Source organism: Canis lupus, chromosome 18, assembly GCF_048164855.1.
Source record: "Canis lupus baileyi chromosome 18, mCanLup2.hap1, whole genome shotgun sequence".
In the NCBI taxonomy this organism is placed as follows: Eukaryota; Metazoa; Chordata; class Mammalia; order Carnivora; family Canidae; genus Canis; species Canis lupus.
The window spans coordinates 42,749,009-42,768,997 of NC_132855.1; the positions used below are offsets into that span (position 1 = coordinate 42,749,009).

The window sequence follows — 19,989 nt, forward strand, 5'->3', positions numbered from 1 at the left end:
ATCTAAGAAGTCGAGATAAATTAGTGTACTCTTGCCATGATGTCCCTTTGATTCCTGTAACCAAATTAAGAAAATTCCATTCTTCCCTCCTCAGTGAATTATGTTTTCTCTTGTGGCCTAGAGATGCTGCAGCCTCGAGCATCACCTCCTCATATGACAGTAGTCTAAGCAGTGAGTCAGGAAGTAGAGGCCAGAAAGAGTTTCACTGGCCTCTTGATCAGGGACGACAATCTTTTCCAAAGGCTCTTTTCAGACTCTCACATTTCATCTCCCAGACCATCATTTACCTACCTGTAGACCAATCACACTGTAGTTAAGCATACTGCTACTCAAAGAAAATCAGATTATGTTAGCCAGGAAGAGGGGAAAGGGCCGTTGGTAGACAACCAGCAGAGACAGGCTTTCATTGATCCAGAAAACTCCCCAAGGCAGCAGGGCCACCGTATAGGTAGAAACTTGTACTGTTCCTTCCTTCCAGAAGTACACAGATACAGTCAGTGATCCCTAATAAAATATTTTATGAAGTACAGTGCTTTTTTTCCTTAGTGCTTCCCATATGTTAAAAGTAGAAAGCTTTAGAATTTTATGGGAATGTTAATTAGGCTAAGAATGAATGCTTAACCATGTTCACCAGGACTATGATTGCTTGGATTCTTAGTAACACTAATTAACATACATTTAGGGAGCATTAATAACCTACAAGTAATCTGCAGGTTAATATCTTCACATGTAAATTCAGTTAGGTGTATCAGAAGCTAAGGGTGGTTTTTAGAACAACAAAGCAGCAAGAATACTTTGTTAAACTATAAATACTTTCTAAAAGATTATAATTTCACTAATATATTATTTAAATACATTAATATATTAACATTTCTGTTACTCAACTAATATGTTTTTAGAGTAAGACTGATTTTTTATTTAAGATTTTATTTATTCATGAGAGACACAGAGAAAGAAGACAGAGACAAGGGCAGAAGGAGAAGCAGGCTCCCAGCAGGGAGCCCTATGTGGGACTGCATCCTGGGACCTGTGGGTCACATTCTGAGCCGAGGGCAGACGCTCAACCACTGAGCGACCCAGGTGCCCCAAGGCTGTTTATTTTTTAAAACACGTGTGTACATGTGAGTCTGAAGTTGCCCGTCCATCTCGTATCTAGCCAAATAAACCTAGTGAATCGGGAGGCAAGTATATATCATTACACCTGAGAGGTCAGGGAATGCTTCACAAGGGAGGCAATCATTGAGCTGGGTCTTCAAGAATGAGGAGTCTGCCCAGTCTTTAAAAAAAAAGGGACATCTTTTCTGATGCAATGTGATGAATAGGTCAATAAGGAGAGTTTGACGTAAATTAAGAAATTACTGGCAGGAAGAGCAGTGTGGAGGCTGTTTTAAGAGAGATACAGGATGAGAGTCAAATGAAGGCAGGAGAAAGGAGATAGAAACTGGATATGTTTAAATGTAGATACAGAGAAAAGGAGGGAGACACATCATATGCCAAAGTCTGGTATGAACTTACCTTATAAAAAAATCATTTATTTCTTTACATTGAGTAAGTATCTGTGGTCATAATTATCTTCGTATTACATTATTGTGGATAATATAATGCAGGCAACATGCTCAGGACATAGTGGCAACAAATCAATGTAATCACTACTGTTTTTATTGGCAGTTGTATAAATATGTATAGTAATTTTTCTTAATATGATGAACATGTCCATTCAAAATAGATTGTATTATATTGAGTCTGCATAAGACATCTCACTAGTAGTTGTGTGAAATTTCTAATGGTTTAATCCCAATTGTAGTTAAGATGAATCTAACATAAAATTACTTTTTTTCCATTTACAAGCACACCTTTTTCTAAAAATACATCTTTTCATCAGAATTTAGATACTATTAGGTCTAAAGACCCTGTGATATGGTTATGTTCTAGCTAATTAGCCACCTGTCTTTCTGTTTCTCCGTTTTCATCCCCATAATCCAGCTTTTGCTAAAGTTGGCAAATTATATACCTCATATGTGGTCATTATATGACTAAGCCCTAGTGAGGTTGTATAATGTAAACAACCACAAATGCCACAATTTACTCTTTTCATTAGACAACAAGCCCCATGAGGGAAGAAACCAGGCATCACATCTATTGTGCTCACTAAATAGTAATTGGTAATGGGGATGTACTTTTCAGTTGTTTATGTCTATTATCAAAGTAATATATACTCATTATAGGCAAATTTGTGTGGTCTTGGTTATCCCCTTCCCTTTGGCTCAGTTTGTCCATTCTTTTAAAATGGTGACATGAGTTTGGTTTTCATTTTTCAAAGTCAGAAAGCCAAAGTAGAGTGTGAAAGAAAGAGGTGCATATAAAAAGGTTTGTAATATTTTTTCAGTCTCTAGTTACCTTGTTCTCCTCCTGGGGCTACCTACCTTCATCTTTCTTCCTTCACTGCTCCTAAGGAGTATCAAGTGTAGAAATTAGTTATTGGATAGAACTACAATAAGAATCTTGTTGAATTTGAGGATTTTTTAAAAACTAAAAAATTTCACATCAGCATCACATGGCTACCTCACTCCCCCAAATAGCATACACTTGATAGTGGCCATTTCTTTTAAAAGAACAATGTCACTTTCTTGGGGCCAGATGTTGTTAGGTTGAAGAAGCTTGGAAAGACCTTACAATTTAAAATATTATATATGCCTGGTGTTCTTTATAATATTTCATTGGTTTACGTGTGTGTGTGTGTGTGTGTGTGTGTGTGTGTGTGAGAGAGAGAGAGATATCAGGTATTGTTGAATAAATAGTTCCCACTCTCTCAAGAGAATAAGTTCTTTCTTTTCTTTAAACAGTGACTCCATTGATTCTGTTTTAGAATTTCTTGCCTTGTTTCTCTTTTCCTTCTTGGAAACATTGTTTTTGAAGTCTTAAATTGATTCAAGCGTTCCTGGAATATTCCTTTTTCTCTCCTACTATTTTCAACTATAGGCAAAGAGTCCCCCCCCCCCCCACCACCAATCTTGCTTCATTGAAGAGGTAGCACAGACCTCTTATTGGAAGTTTATCTTGCTATTTAAAAAGCTGAGTGAGCTTAAGGAGATTCTTTAGCCTCTTTGTATTCTGGGTTTCTTATTTGTTAAAATGGGGAAAATAATTGTACCTACACTATAGCATTGTTATGGGAATTAAACAAGTTAATACATGAAAAGAATAAGCATTCAATACAGTGTTATCATTGAATGACATAGTAGTCCTACTCATCTTTGCACCTGAACTTGAAGAAGGGTACAGAAATGAGTATAACTAATTGAATCACTTTCCTACTACTAGCGAATGACTTGGGACTACTCATATTAGGGTTCAGGTTACTAGCATCCCAGGGAGACCACTCTCTCCTTTTTCATTATTACCTAAGTGTTTCTCAAAAGGGAGACTCTTTCTAGTATTTCTGAAATGAGTATGTTGAGGAAACCTTCTTTCCAGTATCAGTATTCTTTAAACAGTGCTGAAGTTTAGGAAAAATATGTGAGTATACATACACTCGGCCTTCAGATATTGACAATCAAATATGCAAATCCAAACAATTGCCAAATTTTCACTAATAAAACTGAGAATCTGTGAGTTTGGTGCTGTGAGTGAATTTCATGGACAGTTTAAACTAATTTGCAGGCACCATCTCTCAATGTGAGACCTCAGTCCCAGAAACACAGTGCTTCAACCCAGTAATAGAAGGAAGTGGGAAAAGAAAAACTGAGCTTTGACCCTATAGCACAAAATGATTCTGCTTTCTTCTTTACCACCCACAGTACAAACTCGAGAAAGATAAAAAAATTTTCAAGGACATGTTCTGTATTTAATCTCTCTAGAGAGGAAGGTAGGTGACTGAAAAGTAATTTTTTTTTAAGAGAGAATGAGAGTGCTTACTGACGTAGAGGGAGAGGGACACACACAGAGAGAGAGAGAGAGAGAGAGAGAGAGAGAGAGAGAATCTTAAGTAAGCTCCATGCTCAGCAGAGAGCCTATGCAGGGCTTGATCTCACATTCTGAGGTCATGACATGAGCTGAAATCAGGAGTCAGATGCCCAACCAACTGAGCCATCCACGTGCCCCAAAACGTAACATTCTTAAATTATGAAAGTAAATTTCTTTCCTTACTGTAGTCAGAACCTTATTTCTAGGCTAAACCATTTTATATTTCAGTTATCACTTTCTCTTGGGAGTCAGCGCTCAGTAGTTAATACTCAGAATGTTTCATTTCCCAAATAGGTTAGATTCTTCTCTGGTCAATAAGTGACTCATTGTACCAACCATGGATTAGGAATTAATGTCACAAATAACATACACCACTTTTCCATAGTTTGCATAAGATACGTGCCATTAGAACTCTTCCAGCTATTAACCTTTCAGAAAAATTAGTTAAAAGAAATTCTTGAGGCTTTCAGCCCAGCCCTTAGGTAACCTGCACTGTCTTGTTCTGTTTTACAAAGCCATGCAAGAATGCCCCCCATTCACAAAAGGAGTTGGTACCTAAGCTAATAACTCAGTGGCATATTCAACCTGCCATTTAGGGAATTTGTGTGCAGAATTTTATACAGTCATTTACTGTCTGGTTTTTAACAACATTTGTCTTAGTATTGCTCTTATCTACTTAGTGCCCAGTTCAAGATTCAGATTAAATCATGATACTGTCTCTGAAGAAAATGTACTCTGGGCTTTTCTTAAATTCAAGGGAAAGGTGTGGTTTGGCCAGAGAAGCAGTGCTGTGTGGAAATGTAATTCAGGAGCTTCTGCAACATGACCTGACTGGAATCCAGCTCTCTTTAGACACTTCCTGCTCTGAACTCCTGAAGCACTTCTTAAGCAAGCCACACAGTTTACTCCTTACATGAAACTTCACCCTCTGCTTAAGTTTATTTGATGCTGCTCAAAGCTCCTTGAGATCAGGAGCGATGACTTGTGTTTGCTATGCATGCCTAGCATCGTTAGTGTGGACCAGAAACTGAGAAGGTTGATTGCTTGGTGCTACTTCATCTGCTCTTCTTCTCTTGATGCCTGTGGGACATTGTAGTGGAAATACCACCACTGTTCGAGATATTCTATTACTTTTACTGTATATATGTAGAATTCTAGGTACAGAATACACTCATGAGATAGACATTTTCAGATAAACTAAAACCCAGAGAGTTTACCACCGACTTTTCACTAAAGGAACTTCTGAGGGACATGCTTCAAAAACAAGGAAACTAATCCTCACAGGAGTATCTGAGACACAAGAAAGAATGGTGAGTACATAGTACATAAATTGGTAAATATGTCCAAATAAATTATTAATCACATTAAGTATAAAATGTACAAAACTCACCAGTTAAAAGGTAGAGGATGTTAGAAGCACCTGGGTGACTCAGTTGGTCAGGCTCTGCACTCAGTGGGGCATCTGTTTCTCTCCTCCTTTTCCCTCTTACCTCTCTCCCTCACCCAGCTCAATCTCTCTGTGTCTCTGTCTGTCTGTCTCTCTCAAATAAATAAATAAATAAATCTTTTTTTTTTTAAGATCCTGTTAGATTGGATTTTTAAAATATTTACCTAATACCAACTTTGTGCTTTGTCAGGAAACACCTAAAACTTTGCTCCTCCACTGGCAAGAACATAAAAGAGTATGCTGTTTTGGAAAGTAATTTGATATTAACTATGTAGTTTAACATGCTCATAGCATGAAACCCTGCAGCTCCATGCCTAGTTACATATAGTAGGGAAATTTGTGCAGACCTTACACCAAGATTACCATTCAGGAATATTCAGATCAACGTTGTTCTTAACAGCAAGGAGTGGAAACAACCCCAATGTGCATGGACAGAAGAATGAATAAAGCAGTTCTGGTTTCTTCACATGGTAGAATTATACAGCAGTGAAAATGAAAATGAGCTACAGCTATTGGCAATAACAGGGGTGAATGTTGGGGCACGGGGCAAAGAGGGTAGGGAAGCAAGGGAAAAGAGCAGAGTACATGAACAGAAAGGAAAGAGAGCTCTGAGCACCCCACTAACTGCAGCATCACGGCAGCCTTACAGTTACTTCCTTGGGCTTTTATTTAGAGCCCCCACTCTTACATAACATAATTTTTAAAAATTTTATTTATTTATTCATGAGAGACAGAGAGAGGCAGAACCACAGGCAGAGGGAGAAGCAGGCTCTTTGCACAGAACCCCATGCAAGACTCGATCCCAGGACCCCAGGATCACGCCCTGAACCAAAGGCAGATGCTCAACCACTCAGCCATCCAGGTGCCCCAACATGATTTCTTAAAGTTCTGCTCTGTGGTTTGAGCTGGCCAGGCACCAAATTGAGACTATGGACTGATGATGCAGATAAAAATCTCTCCACACTCTGGTGGGGAAGATGGATGGGATAAACAAATAAATAAACTACTGTGTATTTTCAGGCAGTGATAAGTTCTCTAAGTCACTGTGATGGGATGGAGTATGACAGACCAGGAATCTAATCTAAAAACAGTGAGTGGTCAAAGAAGGTCTCTTATGATGGAATTAAGGGCAGAAACATGCTAAGACTCAGCAAAGAGCATTCCAGGCAGGAGGTAGTTTGGCCTAGCCAAGGAAGGGAACGTCAGCTCCGCGTGGCTGAGGCGGAGTAAGGGGGAGGGACAGTGGTCAAGGCTGAGGTCAGGGAGGTCGTGGGGGTTCCTGCTCTGGGGGTCCTACTAAAAGTGTTTGAATTTGCTTTTAAGTAGAATAGGAAACCACCTGAGGGCTTTGAATAGCATCTTAGTCCCAAAAACACAGGCAGCGAAACAGCAGGAGTAAAGACAATTGATAATAGGAAACAAGCAAGAAAAAAATCCAAATGATTACAACAATATATTTTTAGAGCTTGAAAAGAGAAAGTTAAGTAATCTGGGAAATTTTGTCATGCCTAGGTCTTCATTCATCTTCCCACATAAGTGAGATGCTAAAACATCAGTTCCTTGCGTTGTGTACTTAGACACATGCCCGCACACACAAACACGACATGTCCTTTTCATGATACATCCGTGTCATAAAAATGTGACTTTTTTTTTTAAGATTTTATTTATTTATTCATGATAGTCACAGAGAGAGAGAGAGAGAGAGAGAGAGGCAGAGACACAGGCAGAGGGAGAAGCAGGCCCAATGCACCAGGAGTCCGACGTGGGACCTGATCCCGGGTCTCCAGGATCACGCCCTGGGCCAAAGGCAAGTGCCAAACTGCTGCGCCACCCAGGGATCCCAAAATGTGACATTTTTATCCAGAGAATCAAAGTTATTCATTTTGTGCTTTAGTTACTTACCTGGAAATGATACTGTGATGATTAGTGAGGACATTTGAAATGTGTTTTTGCCCATCCTGAGATGTGCATTATGTGTGTGTAAAAAGAGTAGTAGTATCATTATTATGCAGTATAAAAAGAGACTTAAAAAAAAATCTGTCATTGCTAATTACTAAATAGAGTTCACCTGGAACTCTTTATGATCAGAAGTGGATGTAGTGTACCTGATGGGTTTTCAGTTCATAGTCCCCCCACACACACACCGAGGCCACAGGAAAGGCCCCAATGCTGTGTTCAAATGATCTTTATTTTAATTGCAGAAATAAGCTGTTTTAAATACCGTTTACCCCACACACATGCCTCCACACCGTCACATTTCCCCTTAAGTCAGGTGGCACCGGAGTGGCCCTCACTCTGGATACCATTAACCCTTCAAGTTCATGCAGACAGCCTTCTGCTTCCACCATGTTGCTATAGTAAATATTCTAAGGTCCTCATCTGGCTTAGCATCTGCTGGTACACATCTCCTCTGTTCTTCATTTCTTGTAAATATCCGCCTTGGCTTCTTTGACATCATGTCTGCCGAATGCCCTCGTCTCTTGTCCCCATCGGTTCTGTCCTACGTATGCCCTCTCCCTCAGTGATCTCCTCTGCTTCCAAGAGACAGTCCTGAAGGAGAGCTCATCTTCTCTCCTACTCAGCCCTCTCCCATGAGCCCCAGACCCATATATTCATCTTGTGATGTCATCACAGGCAGCGAGCCTGCCTGACATTCTCCTTCTGGATCCCCATGCAGGTCTCAGCGCCACCACCCGCTCTGTCACCCCGCCAGAAAGCGGGGGTTTACCCTAGATTTCTTTTCTCTCCCCTTCTGCTTCATTTGACTCATTGAAAATTATTTCCCTTGCTTCTGCTCTCCTCACTGTGAGAGGTCTCCAGGTCCTCTTCCCAGGGTGCCTGGATCATCACAGTCTTTTGATGGAGCTCCCTGCCTCAAGGGTCACCTCCGGCTTCATCCCACACAGTTACCAGAACGTTCGTTTTAGAATACAAATATGACATACATCCCCTGCATAAACTCTACAGTGCCTCCCTTCCCTTCAGTATACAGTCTGGGCTTTGTCATCTGATCCTTTATGATCTGGTCCATGTAATCAGGCTCCTCAGCCTTGCGTTCAAGTTTCTCCCTCTGTCAGTCATGCCTCTGCACCTCCTCTCTGAGGCCTCTAGCAGTGGGTTCCCCTGTCCTGCACCCTGCCCTTCCCTGTGGAGTTGACATATATCTTTGCTGGTAGCCAGAATTTATAAAGCCAGGTACCTGCAAAGTACTTCATGGACTTTACATCATACAATCCTCCAGTTGTCTTATGAAGTAGGTACTATGATTCTCCATTTTGCAGAGACACAAAGAGGCTAAGATACCTGGCCAAGGTGATGCAGTTCATAAAAGAGGAGCCAGGATTTGAACCCAGTATCATAAATCATATACCTCTACCTAGCAGAGGAGCTTACACAATTAGTAGTTTCACATGTGCTTCACCTGCTCAGCTATTGGCTTTTGAGTGCAGATAACCATGATTTCAGTCATCTTCCTATTCTCTTTACAACTGGGATCACAACCTCATCACAATAGCAGGCATAGTATGTGTATGATAGAACGAATGCATGCATGAATGAATGAATCATTGAAGTGTCATTGTAAATGTCTCATAAGCTGCATGAGAAGGTGACACTAGAGTATGTAGGGGTAGTACAGTTACATGTGTGTGTTTGACCTACCATGTTTTTGTCCACAAGGACCTAACAGAAGTAAAAATGTCGTTACTGCCTTTGAGGAGACTGGTTTAATTGAGAAACTTAAATAGTTGAAAGAACTTAAGTATTGAGCTTTTTAAAAAGCCATTTTTAATTCCTCTTAGCAGTGAAAATTAATAATATTTATAGGACACAACTTATCTTTTAAAGGGTTCATCATGTGCTAATATCTAACAGCATCAGCAGTTTAATTACTGATATAATCAAGATCTAGAGCAGACTTCCTGGTACTTTGAGAACTGCAGGCCGCTTTACATATCAGCCCTCTTTGCAAGGGATCTTAAATAAGTGTAAGCTTTCCAGCTTCCAGTGGTAAACTCGTTTATCAGTTAAAATGGAAGGGATGCTTCCCAGCCCAGTGAAAGTTAGCAATGTTATTCCATCTTGGATATATCAAATTTATACATCAGAAGGATTTCAGTTACTATTTTAAATGCAAGAAAAATCTGCTTAAAATATAGGTATGGGCATATGGTGGTTTCTGGAGCTGTCCTTGTTTGTGAAGAATCATTGAAACAGAGCCCAGGATGTTCTTTGTAATAGTAACATGCTTATTTCATAAATCAGAGCCCATATAGGAAAGAGCTTCTTTTTTTTTCCCCATGCAAAAGCCTTATAACTGAATGAGAAAAAAATTAATTAATTACATGAATATTAAGAGGTTACTTATCTATTATAACATTGGGCCACAAGTTGACTAATTAAAAGGAATGCAGGTTGGAAAGCTGCCACAAATCTGCTCCTTTCATTTAGAGGACCACAGGCTGCAGCCAGTGATTGTGCGTGACAGACTCTGGCAACAATGGTGCGGCGCACAGACCGTCCAGATGAAGCATGCTCGTCTGAATTACACTGACGACAGGGTGGCCTACAGGCAAACAAAATGGTTAAACAATACATAATCAAGTTTTTATTTGGTATTTCCTGCGAGGCTGTACCAGTTGCCAGGGAGTGTACTGTATTTTTTCTTCGGCTGTATTAATTGTTGACCATAGTTGGCAGAGCACCAAACAGGGACAGATAAGGGGGGAAATGGCATCTGGACATTAAAGCCCCAAGCGTACTGGGGGGAAAAAAAAGCACAAAAAATTACAGCATATATCAGGAATTTTCCAACTAACGATGTGCGGATGTGGTAGCGCGAGGGAAAAAGAGCCAAACTGAGCTTGCTTTGTTCGCGAAGAGAGGCCCCCCTGTAACATTCCTTTTAGCTGTGCATATTTTGGCTTCATTTGTACAGTTTTAACTTTATACTGTGTGTGGAGAAGCTCAGTTGTAACTAGTTGTTCCTCATAATTATATTGCAATAATTAAAGTTCATGGTTGGCTGTTAGGATCTTAGTTGTTTAGAAGCTGCTTCAAAAACCGAGTCTTAAGTCGAAAACCGTTTTTAAGTGACATGTCATTACTGTATAAAAGATGGCAACAATTATTTTCTTTGATTTCACAAGTTGGGTTTGTCTTTTTTTTTTATTTTTTTTTATTTTTTTTGTAGGATGGTTCATTTACGGAGACAAATAAGAAACAAGGTCTTAAAATCTTGGCATAGGGGTAGTGGGTCCAGATTGAAAGTGATGAGATTTTGTAGACTGCAAGTAAAATAGTTCCCCAACTGGTTTGTAAAACATGAAATTTTGTGACAGGGATAATCCCCTATGCTACTTCCAGATTCATTTAAAATTCAAACATAATGTATAACTGTTAGCAAATCTATTGCAGAAACCAAGTATTATGGTTTCATGACCTCAGTGAGAAATCATGTTACTGTCTTAATTCAGCAAGAAAAAATCTCCAACTGCACCCAGCTCTCTTCTTGATAGATTGATAAGCCTTGGAGTCCCCAGTAATAATAATAATAACCATAACGTATCTCACGGTGTTAGAGCTGTGAAGTATGTCTGCTGAGGGCTTCTCTTGCAGGGGTGATGATCTCTCCATGCGTATGGCTCTCAGGCCCCATAGCTACACCTGCAACCTCTGGAATTACACTGGGTTTGGTTCTAGCTCCAACACGTGGCTAGCTGGGGGGCTTTACTACAGTTACTGGCGTGTTCTGAACATCAGTCTCTTACCTCGAATATAGGTAAAAAATGCAGTACCTAACAAGTGATTACAGGATGTAAATGACATAAAATTTGTGAAGCCATCAGTGAAATGCCAGGCACATGGGAAACTCACAGTAAACTTTGGCTGTTGTTATTACATCTTCTTTGAGATAGAGCTGGGGTTTCTTTTAGATTCTCAAAACATTATTTCTAGTTGGTGTCTGCATTTGAATAGAATATATGTACTTAATCACCATTGACTTCTACAGGGACAGCAACACGTTGTTTGGTCTGTAATGAGAACTGGGACAGTGATTTTGATTATTCTTAAACATTCTTGGTGAAGCTGAAATTTTAATAACTTTTTCAGAAGACCTTAATATGACCCAGTTATTAGTTGAGGAAAACCGAAAAGCTGTATTCTCAAATAGCATCATTCTTCTGGGAATGGACTTCTAACTACAGGATACGCATACTTTATGATGTTAGAGGCAGCTGCCTGGTAGTACAAAGGCCATGACTTCATCTCCAAATGTTAGGAGAAAATCCTCCCTTATTACTGTCTCATATTTGATTAAATGATTTTCATAAGGCTTATTTTAATGGCTTTTGTGCACATCAATTACACTGGTGTTTGCTGTTGGCCATTTGCATCTGCAGAAGTCTTAACCCTTAACCTTAAACCTGGGTGAGGGGTTCATTGACTCAGAACATTAGGATTGCACGATTCATTCCCATACCCCGGGAATTCAGTACACTGCCCCTTCAATAAAGGGAGGACAGTATTAAGGACAATCGACGTATGGGTCCCACACATTTTGAAATCCACAAAACTTCTCATAGGCCCAAGCGTTTGTTAAAACGGACACGGGAACTTTGCCATCAGACCACTTTTTTTTCTCCAAGTAAATCTTAACATCCTGAAAACATTTTGAGGCCTTAAATAATATTTCTGTTAAATCACATCTTTTGAGTCATTTAGTAAAGACTGTAATAAAACATGCATATGCGTAGTAAGTTTTCTATGGGATCCTTACTTCTCAGCATTAGGAATAAAAGATGATAAATTCCCCCTCACTGAAATGGTAACAGCAACTATAACATAATACTAAGGCGAAAGTGGTCAGCTTTAACTTAAGAACTAGAAAACTCCCTTTTCATTTCTACAATTGGCTTTTTCCCTTCTGCTGCTTTTTAAGCTGGGCTGTTAGCAATTTCGCCTGTCCTTAATTTTAAGCACCATTCTTCCAGTCCGGAGATCCCTATAGGAAGCCCCTCTCTCATAGCCTTGCCTCTCATTGGCTAGCTGGGAAAAGAGCATTTCTGCATAAATTGGATGCTTCCTTCTCCCCTGGAGACCGAATATGCTCATGTTTCACAGTCCCCTGGTTTGTAAGCTTGAGTCCACTGCCTGGAGCTGGAAACTTTCACTTTGTAGAGCACAGCATACATCGACATCCAGATCCAGTACCCCTGCCGTGCCCGTGGGTCTGATAGCAGATTGAATACACGCTTCTCAGTCCAGTGTTTCTGAGCTGCTCCGACTGAAATCAGAAACCGATGTGCGGGAGAGAGGTGTCCTTCAAAGAAAGGTATTTCCTTTGTGCAGCACCAGCGCACACAGGATCCAAGGGGTTAACCTGAGAGCTGCTTTGAAAACAGAGGCGAAGGTCACTGGCGGCAAACAGCAAAGACTTTTAAAGCCTGCCGTCCTGAGCCTTTCTGCCTTTCCCACCCAGGGGATTGTAAACATTGGCTCCCAGCCACCACGTCCCACAGCACAAAACTTCTCTGTGCTTTCAGCATATACATTTATGCTTTTTTATGGAAGCTGAAGCCAAGGCGCGTTATTGCTGTGAGCACAGAGAGCGTGTTTCTATTCAGCAGCAAGGGGAGGAATCCTGTCCTGCTGGAATGTGAAAGCTTACAGATACGCTTATTTAGCGGTGCTTCACATGTAACTGAGCTGTTGCTCTCTTAGTCTGACTTTCTCAAGTCAAAAGAATGTGTAGAATGCTGTCACTTAATCAGAACCCAGAAGAGCTCTTTTATCTGCCATTTGTTAGTAACTAGCAATATTGCCCTTATCTCTTTGTCCTTTCGCTTGATCCAGTGCCCTTGGATATGAGAACTGGTAACATGAAAGCACTTACTACCTTGAGCGTTGCTTCTTGTTTTTCTTCTTTAAAACCCAGGGTTCTTTAATCGCCAACAGAAAGTTGTGGGAGTTCTTTAAAATTCCAGTGCAGTTGTCCTAGTCCTAGGACCATAATAGCTTCGTAATGTTTCAAAGAAACCAAGATGATTCATAAATTCATGCTGCCATGTATACCTGATTCTTCAAAAGTCTATTATCCGTGCACTCTATTGTAATCACCTTCATTGAGTTGCATGAGAACAGAACAGAATTTCCAGAGATATTATGGGTAGCTTAAATTTCTCCCTCCTGAACTTAGTAATAGACTATGTGTGGGTTCATATCCTTCCATCTATTTGTAACTTCATGTAATTTCAGCCATTTGGTATAATAACTTTTCGGTAATGTCTATAGACCTGAATAGAGAATTCATTCTGATAGATCCATATGGTCTAGCAGGTAGGGGCAGACAAAGTACATGCTATCCCATTCCTGCTTACAGTGGCCTTTTTTTTAGAAGGGACTGCACTTCACAGGCAGACCTATAAAAATCGTACCCCTTTCTTCTCAAATGGCTATGGTGAGCATATTGTTTAACGTATGTGGATGCTTGCCTACCTAGACTGCAGCCAATCCCTATACATTCCTATTTGAATAATGATGCTAGATTCTAAAAAGAATAGAAGACAGACAACAGCCCCCACCACAGTGCACAGACATGCAGACAAGATTGCTCTCTGGCCTGTAACTGCAACTGATAAGAGATCATAGGCCTTTGCCTTTTGCCTTTCAATGTAATGACTCACTAAGATTCTTCACTGTCTCTTCTGGAATTCCAGTTTTGTTTTTTGGAATCAAAGACTCCACTGGGTACCAATTAACGCCCTTTAAATTTTCATCTTGATGCAGTTCCATTTCTTTAAAATTTCTCTTTCTTTAAGTTTCTCGGCACAGCGTCATTGACCTGGATGAATGGGTGGGTACACAGCACAATGTCCAAATGGCGTCACTGAGCATGTAGAAATTCTTGATTCTTGATTTTAGGATTCTGGGGTTGAAAGGACTTTACAAATAATCTAATGTGAACTCTTGATTTTACAGTTGGGGAACCTTGGGTCCAGTGGTATAAAACTACCTTTTTTTGCAAGCTAATTCACAGAGGTTTTTTAGTGGTATGTCTGAGGCAAAAACCCAGGTCTCCAGATCTCAGTGCAGGACTCTTTCCTTTATTCCATCCATAGTCGTGTACCCTCTAGACCGTATGATGAGTTCCCTGATGACCAGAGGTGAGATGAGTGAACATCTGATATTTGTATCATGGGTATACCTCAGCAGGAAGAAGTTCACATAAGTGGTTATGAGCAGATGTTACATGTACTGAGCAGGTGGTAACATGAAGTCTTGGTCTTTACTTGTTCCCAAGGCATTTGGTGGCTGGTATTTCAACTGTTCAGCTCATCAGCTTGTCACACCTCAGTTTCCTGTAATAAGTTTCTCACAGTGTCTGTAGAATCTTCTTTTTCTTTTGCCTATTTAACTTGTCCTCTAGTGCAAGTGACTTCACGTTGTAACAGTGAACTCTACATCAAAGCTGACAGTATAACCAAAGCTGTGCACGGAGGCTGATTGAGAGCACTGAATGCTTTTATGACTGAATGAGAAGGATTGCATATAAAGGTGAAAGCCTTCAATCCAAGGACTATACAAGAAAAGGAGTCCTTTTTTAACAAGCATCTGTTGTGTAGTATTGTTTTTTTTAAGACAAATGTTAATATATACTCAGTATGAAACATAATGATAAATTAGAGAAATACCTATATAAATCAGAAGACGGGAGTGAATAAAGTTTTAAATATAAATGAATGAATTAGAAAACAAAGTAGAATGGAAAAATAAAGCTAGGAATTGGTCCATCATGAAGACTAATACCAAAAGCAATTCTCTGACAGAGCCAATCGAGGAAAAAGGGAATATAGTTATAGCGCCTATCAGTCAACTTGGCTTCTGGGTAATAGAGCTACTGAAAGAACTGGGCACCTACAAGACTGGAACAGGAAGACTAGAAAGGAGTGCTGATCAGAGGAACCTGGAGTATCAAGGCTGCTTCGTGAACCCAGCCTGTCACCAGAGCTCCAACTTAGTGCCATCATTTTTTGCTCTGTGTGTCCTTTTACATTACCCTGAGTAAGAAAAACAGATATCCCCAGTCTATATATATGTTATTCATTCTGATGTAAGCAAGAGAATGAAGAAAATATATCCTACCAAAAAAAGAATTTGAGACTGAGCAAAGCAGACACTCGGGTAGAACTTTATTTTTCTTTTTTTTTTTTTTCTTTTGTAAGATTTTATTTATTTATTCATGAGAGACCCAGAGAGAGAGGCAGAGACATAGGCAGAGGGAGAAGCAGGCTCCCTGCAGGGAGCCCAATGAGAGATTCAATCCCAGGACCCCAGGATCATGACCTGAGCCAAAGGCAAATGCTCAACCACTGAGCCACCCAGGTGGCCCTCCAGTTAGAACGTTCAAAACTCCTTTATTTCAGTCATTCTCGGCAAACACTTAACTGCACATCACCTGTGTGTAAGGCACGAGGTGCTGTCTTAGTGCTGTCACTATATACTGGGGGTATATAGTGTTAAAAGACACAGAATACATTCAAGAGGTTTGTAGTTTGGTGGGTAAACCAGATGTGGGAAAAATACCAGATGGAAAGGTGCAAGAGGTGCCCTGTAAAGGGCAATCATGATAAAATATTATGGATAAGTCAGAGGTGAAAGTAGCTTAAAAAAAGGCCTGGTTTTCATTAATAAAACTTTTTTGTCACAATACTGCCCATGAAGAAAATCATAGAAAGGCTTAGTTCTGTGTAGCTCTGTTTTAAAAATGAATTTGTTGTAATGGTCACAAAAGAATTGGAAATGCCAAGGTGAAAGCTCCCATTCTCTTCATGGTAGCAGCTTCTCAGTCTTGGAAACTGAGGCAGAAATATACTGTGGTTGGTGTATGTTCCTTCCTATTAATGCTAACTAGCTAGATTTTGCTGTGGGATGTGTTTTACAGAAATTTGTGATTGCCATCACTTCTGGATGGGAGAGTTATAATGTTCAGTTCTGTGGGTCTCATGGAGCAGTAAGATGACATCCTTTAGCTTATTCAGTGATTGCTTATGACTCTTTTGCATTATGTTTCAAGAATTTAAAAAATATAGTTGAATTATTTACCTACATTTGAAATATGTATCTCTACACTCTCCTTTTCTTTTTTGTCAAAAGTTTTCTTTACATCTGAAGTCTTTTCTCCTTATATACTTGAGGCTTTTCTACAACAAGGTTTACTCCCTCTGCTGGTTCTAACTGCAAAATGATTACACATTCCAGGGGGATTGCTTGCATAGGATGTTCTTTTGCCTTAGACTTTTTCCAAAGTGTAAAATTAAACTTTAGTTTGGCTCCCTCTAATTCTGGATATAAAATCGCCTGAAAATCTGAGAAATCTTTTACATTCCTTTTGAGAATAATATGAAATTCTATGAGACTAGTAGTAATTTGACATTCGAGAGAGTCTGGCACGCAGATTTGTAGTATATGATAGGTGCTCAATAAATATTTATTAATTTCTTGATTATAGTCATATTTTTATTGTATACAAACAGATTGTGTATGCTTTACTATAGGAGCAATAAATCACCCATTCTCTTTAATGAAGTCATCTGTATTTCCATGGCACTTTCTCCATGCCTTATTATAGTTCCAACTGCACTGTATAAGTTATTTCTTTTTATATTTGCCTCACTAGACTATGAACTCCTCCAGAACAGGCATTGTCTATTATTTGTCTTTATAGCCTCAATCCCTTTCATGGTAGTTGCCCAGTAAAATGTTGGTTAACTTCAACATTACACTACAACAAACTTCTTCCCAAATGGGGTGCATATAGACAGAATGTTTTAAGTAACCAAATTTTTTCTGCATTCTACTTTTACCAGAAAGAGGTGATTGAAAGTAAATGAAGTATTTATTCAGAACAACCACTTCCTAAATGTGAGCTAACATTCTGTACTAACAGAAAGAGTATAGTTAATACAGACATAGCAAGGCTTCTTCAACATCTACATCTGTAATATTATATAGTGATAAAAGATGTTATAATGGTTATAAAGGGGTACCTTTGTGACCTTTATTTACATTTTATACTTTAATTTTCAGTGCAAAACCAGATTTTCATAAATGTTGCTTGCTGAAAGCAAGATAGACCAGCTCTTACTTTTTAGGATGAGGTTAGTTTAGGATGTTGAGTTGCATGCATGCATACACTCCAAAATGTATTTTGGATTATTTGTGCTCCTGATCCTGTACATTGTCACAGACTATTGCTTTTCAAAGCATTTTTCGGGGAAGTCTAATTCTGTAGGATGGTAATAGGTATCGTGAGGGGTGGGGATCATTCCATGAACAATACTTGACAAATGTTAAATAGGTTTCTGTTTTGACTGTAGAACTTCTTAGAGCCTTTAATATGCCAGGGTAAAAATGTGAATTTCATGAGTCGATTCAGCATATTCCCAAATGTGTTTGATTTAGAACTGTTTTTTTCACAGGGATGCCTGGGTGGCTCAGTGGTTGAGCATCTGCCTTCAGCTCAGGGCATGATCCTGGGTCCAGGGATCAAGTCTCACATCGGGCTCCCTGCGGGGAGCCTGCTTCTGCCTCTGCCTATGTCTCTGCGTCTCTCTCTCTGTGTGTCTCTCATGAATAAATAAAATCTCTAAAAAATGAAACAAACAAAAAACTGTTTTTCATGAAACGTCTCTAGGCAATATTGTCCTCTAATTTGCCTTTGGGAGGTAAGTGTGGGATAATGAGGACTTCATGGTATAACCAAATGTATTCTTCCCACATCTCCAAGATTCTATCAATATTTGTCTCTTACTGAAAATGTCTTTATTAATAGAAAATATTGATGGAATTTTTTATACCTGTTTCTTTTCAAAGTTGAATGTAGGATCTCACAGATTCTCTGTTTACCTCAATAAACTTAACTTTCGGGGCTGAATCAGAGTATCCCTTCCCATTGTTCCCACCCTTCTGTAGTCAGGCTATAAGCCCCATCAGGGCAGGAACTATGGATCATTCACTAGCAGTGAGGGCCAGCCACCAAGCAGCACTCGGCAAATGCGTATCCACTAAATAAAGAAAGTAATTTCTACAGTCACTCAGTTTCTAAACAAGGGAAAATGGTGCCACATGGACACTGATTATCATCCTGCAGCCCACCCCACCCCTGACATTGTTGCCGTGGTTCCCCATGTTTAAATTTCATGCCTGGGTGAATGTGAACGCGGGCTCACCACAGATGGAAACGTGACTGCATGACCTCTTCAGGAGGAAATGAGGCAACAGGGGCTAATAGCTTAGGGTTTGCCTCTTAATAAGCCATGGGACTATATACTGACAGGTATGGTTCTGTAATTTAGTTCATAATGATGTGTCCAACTTTTGTCCATAAAGGAAATCCGTAAGAACCACCATCCAGCAGCTTCTAGAATTTTTACATTATTAATATTTTAACTTAGAATCTTGGCACAGACATTTCAAAATACCTTCCAGTTTAGTTTCCCTATTCATGGCGCAGATTGTCTAAGAATTCTGTGTAAATATATAGTTTATACACCTCAGGAAAAGAACAAACAGATTCTTAAAGGGTTGGGAATCTGCCAGAAGTCAGATTAGCAGAGGCAAAATGAGAAACCTGACATCTTAAAAATTATCTTAAACTGTTGAGTCATGCATCTATAAGAAATGATAGATATCATTATTTATTCTGCCATTACAAGGAGAATCTAATTAGAGCTTTAATAAATCCAGATTATTAATCATTTTTTAAGAACCTTATATTCTTCTAAATTGGTTAGTCAAAAGTAAATGAGGTGATGCTACACACTAACCTGAATGTTTGGGAATATCAAGTGGGGCATACTGGAAGTGTCACACATTCCTAATCAGAGTATAAAATGGCTCAACTACTTGGAAAAACTATTTTGTAGTATCTGCCAAACATATACCTACTCCCTCTCTTTTTCTCTCAAAGATGGCTGGATAGATAGATAGAGATACCTGTATACACCCAAGAGAAATTAACGGATATGTCCAACAAGAGACATACACAAAAATGTTCAGTAGAATGTTCATTCACCATAGCCAAGAACTAGAAACATCCATCAACAAAAGACAAAAATGGCTGAATAAATTCTGGCATGTTGACACAGTAGAACACCACATAACAACTAAAGGACACAAACTACTGATATGTACAACAAAATAGACGATTTACATGTTAGGTTGAGCAAATTTGATTTTCTTGCCATATTTATGAATCTGGAACACCTTTTGTACCTGCGGAATAATTCAAAGATGCATGGATTTTTCCCCCCTTTCTGCTTTTGTTTTGATTTTGTAGTTGGGGAGCAAATTTGAACTTCTTGATCTTACATTTAACAAATAGTCATTGAATGCCTGATTTCTGCTAGACACTGTGCCAGCTCTGAAATCTAAAGATAATTAAGTCCCAGTTCCTGTCATTAAGATAGAGATGGAAGCAGATTCTTGTGGTCACACCACACATCATCAGGGGCTATGAGAGATGTGTGCTGTTGAAGTGTAGAGCAGGGAGCTTTTCCCTGGCTCAGAATGTTCTGGAA

The 19,989-nt window shown here is 39.4% G+C and overlaps 1 protein-coding gene and 1 long non-coding RNA gene across 6 annotated transcripts in view; both read left to right on the top strand.

Annotated features, from left to right (window-relative positions):
• Nucleotides 1-19,989, top strand: part of CDK6 (cyclin dependent kinase 6) — a 244,420-nt gene that overhangs the window by 133,219 nt on the left and 91,212 nt on the right. The gene's annotated exons all lie outside the window — the stretch shown is intronic.
• Nucleotides 12,346-18,080, top strand: LOC140609072 (uncharacterized). The gene is made up of 2 exons (XR_012011053.1): nt 12,346-12,743; nt 17,890-18,080. It is a non-coding gene; the product is annotated as an uncharacterized lncRNA (long non-coding RNA).